The following is a 3,527-nucleotide window of genomic DNA, read 5'->3' as shown; positions in this document are numbered from 1 at the left end:
TAAGAAGCTGAAGACAAAGTACAGAGAACTAGCCACCTGTGGGACCCAGCAACTGTGGCCATCTTCCTTCCTCGGCCCTACCCACTGAGGATAAACAAAACAACAACAGCAACAAAAACCAAGCATATACAAACTTCCCTTCCCTTGTAGAACCTCAACTTGACCTTAGGCTCCTTGACTAGTAGCAACTGCACGGAGCTGGAACTTAGGTGCACCTTTGACGTCTTTAGCTTCTCAGTGAACTCAGGAGGCTGTTCTGTGCTGGCTAGAGCAGTGGTTTTAGTTAGGGATGTCTGAGAAGACAGGATACAAAGAAAGGGGAGGAAGGCCGTGAAGGACTAATGCGAGCCACATGCCTGGAGTACTTCTGGAGAAAGGGAGTTGTTGGCTATAATTACAAATGTGCTGATCAGAGTCTCCAGGTTAGGGCCTCACCACTCACAGGCCTGGGGATAGAGTCCGGGTTTGATCCTTAGCACTTGGTAAAGATGTGTAAAAAAAAAAAAAAAAAAAAAGAACTCACAGAAGATGAGGGGGAAACACCTCAATATAAAAAAACAGTGAAGAAAATATGTGTAGTCAATCTTGCATGATCAATCTCTTTGGTCTCTTAGTTTGAAGTAACTGTCAGGGGCAGTTTAACTCAGGGGCAGGGTCTGCTGGCCCCACACCTGGTCTTCAAAAATGATCCCATGGGGCAAGCCCATGGATTTTCAGACAGAAACTTGGGACAGACGGACGGGGTAATGTTGTCAACTGGTGTTCATTTTTGGAGACTCCTGCTTGGCATAACGCCACATGACAACGGCTGCAAATGCTACCAGGTAGATGAGGCTCCTCTTGAAGGCCTGCTCATTCCTTTGGCGGGTTTAAAGACCAGGCTCCGAATTGGACTCCCACTGAAAGAGTTCTGCTGGCTTACCCACGTCTCCCACCGGGGCTAAGAGCAGGGTCCGAGGCTGGTGGACCTACTCCCAGCCCCACTCAGCAAGCAGCAAACTCTGCATGGGGCATCCGTGTCCTGGGGCAAGGGGTACTGGCTGAAGCTTTAAGAGCCTGTAACAGCAGAGTCCTCATCACTGGGACTTGCCACCTGTCCCTTCCAGCCTCTCCGGAACAAATCCCATATCAGAGCCACCTCTAGGGCCCTGACCATGTCTCTTCTACTTCAAGAGGCCCAGACACTGGGATCTGAGCATCCTTTTAAGACTATTTCTTTTCCATAGTTAAAATTTCTGTTCCACAGTTAAAAAAAAACATTTTAATATATTATATGTTATATATTAAAAGTAAGTATGATCATCAACTACAGGTAAGTGGTAGGAACTACAAATGTCTTCTTAAAATGGACACAGAAGGACCCTAACTAAAAGGAGCTGAAGGCTTGTTGACCTACAGTGTCTTGTTCATAGGGCACAGAATAATCGAGGGCATTAATTTAGGCTGTCGACCATAGTTTGAGTAGCTCTCTCTGTGAGTGGGCAGCACACTGCTTGGCATATGATAAACAAAGACAGTTTTTTCATCTTCCCCAAAAGCATAGCCTGATGATTTCTGTGCTGCTCAGGGGCCTCGGACAGCTGTGCTTCCTCAAAAGAGAAGGCTGCCTTTGCAAACGACCAACTTTGTCCTTAATCATAACTATGATGTTTATCACTGCGGATGGCTTACCAAGGGCCAGGTCATGTGTCTGCTGGGGTACATAGATGATGACAGATGGCTATTTGTTGAACGACCGAACAATGCTGAGCGCTTTGCAATTAACCTTCACATGCCATCACTTTGACAGGGGCTTTATAACTTCTGCTTTACAAAATTACAGGGAGAACTGGGCACACCATCAGCACTGAATCTGTCCTAAGTGCTTTATGTGTGTTGCTATCCCATTAATCCATATGAAAGCTCCGTGAAATAGGTGCTATTAGCCACCTAAACCTAGGCAGAGTTTAAGTGACTTGCTTAAGAACTGTCCACGACTGATTAGACTTGATTCAAGCTCTCCCCTCCCACCTCGTATTGCGGATTTAGCCCAGGGCCTCACGGATACTCCCCAGGCCTTCCACTGCAAGGCTAGATCTTTGGCCCCTTTCCGATTTTCATCTTTTTATTTTGAGGCAAGGTCTTGCTCGGTTAACCAGGCTGGCCTTGAACTGGCAATCCTGCCTCAGCACCCAGGATAGCTGGAATTACAGGCCCAGGTTGATTGAAACGTGAGCGGGCAATGCCAGTCAATGGCAGTGTTTGAAGAACAGGCTAGCCGTCCACCACACTCTGGGTTTCAGGTTCTTCACATCATAAGATCAAGTTCAAAACGGTAGGGGTAGAGATCTCACCCCGGGCTCCACTCACTCCTCTTTTTCCATCCTCACTTGCTCCGAAAATGAACAATCCTGCCTGCATACGTGGTGGGAAAGCAGTTACATAAAGAAACCTCAGTGATCCACAGTATGGGTTTTTCGGTGCATGGCTGGCTGGGTTAGCATTCTCATTCCTTCCTCAAACAGGCACTCCTAAGTGCACAATACCGTTAACACACCAGTGTGCACTCTGCAAAATGAGAATAGCAATTCTGAATAGCTTCTTGGAAACCCTTGGCAGAAGAGTGTCGATTTCCTTAGGAGACCCTCTCAATTTCTTCTTTGCCCAGGATTCGTTCTCTCCCTCAAGGTGGCCGGAGCAGCAAGCTTTCTTCCCTAGAGGTCAAGTAAACTTGAGAACAAAGTGAAGAGCCTGTCGCAGAACCGCCTGGGGAGAAGCCACAGGAACTTGGGCGCGTTTGGGATTCAGTCCCCTAGGCCATCTTGTATGTATGTGCTGACTTCGTAGATAGAGAAGAGATAAGGGAATTTCTAGAGCTAGGAGTTCCTAGCCCTTCGGCCACAAAGATCCCAGGCTCCCCGCCTCAACCTTAGAAGGTCCCCCCGCCCCGTGCAAAAAAAAAAAAAAAAAAAAGAGAGAGAGAGACCTTTGGGATGACTGCACACATTGTCCTCTGACAATGCAAACGAGACAGCTGCCTATCCAACACTCGTTCCGCCTCCGTTCGGCGAAGTTCGTGCCACACAGGCATCTCTCCTGCGCTATAGTTATGCAACCTCACTCGCAGCGGGAGTTATTTCCTGTGCTGCTGGATGCGCCAGATTCATGTAACCCGCCTACCCCGGGCTTCAATGGAAGCCGTCTCCATTAACAAGCAGTCGGCCACTCAGAGATGAATGCCCCGCATTGCATGCTGTTTGCGCAGTGAGAACCGCGCTGCGAGGTACTGAAACCAACTCTTCCTACACACACACACACACACACACACACACACACACACACACACACGCTTGTGCAAGCAGCAAGGGGACTGCAGCAATGCAATCAGAGGGACAGCAGGAGGAGCTCGCTTTGCAGTCCTGGCCTGTAACAACCCCCCACTCCCGCCCCACTAACTAGAGATGAACTCATGCCAGTTCCATTCTTTGCAAGGAAAACACAACACACGCGAGCGCGGGCACGCGCACCGAGCAGGCAGCCCGGAGTGG

Source organism: Meriones unguiculatus, chromosome 18 (assembly GCF_030254825.1).
Source record: "Meriones unguiculatus strain TT.TT164.6M chromosome 18, Bangor_MerUng_6.1, whole genome shotgun sequence".
NCBI lineage: Eukaryota > Metazoa > Chordata > Mammalia > Rodentia > Muridae > Meriones > Meriones unguiculatus.
The sequence above is the reverse complement of the archived record's forward strand: the minus strand, read 5'-3'. Positions refer to the sequence as shown.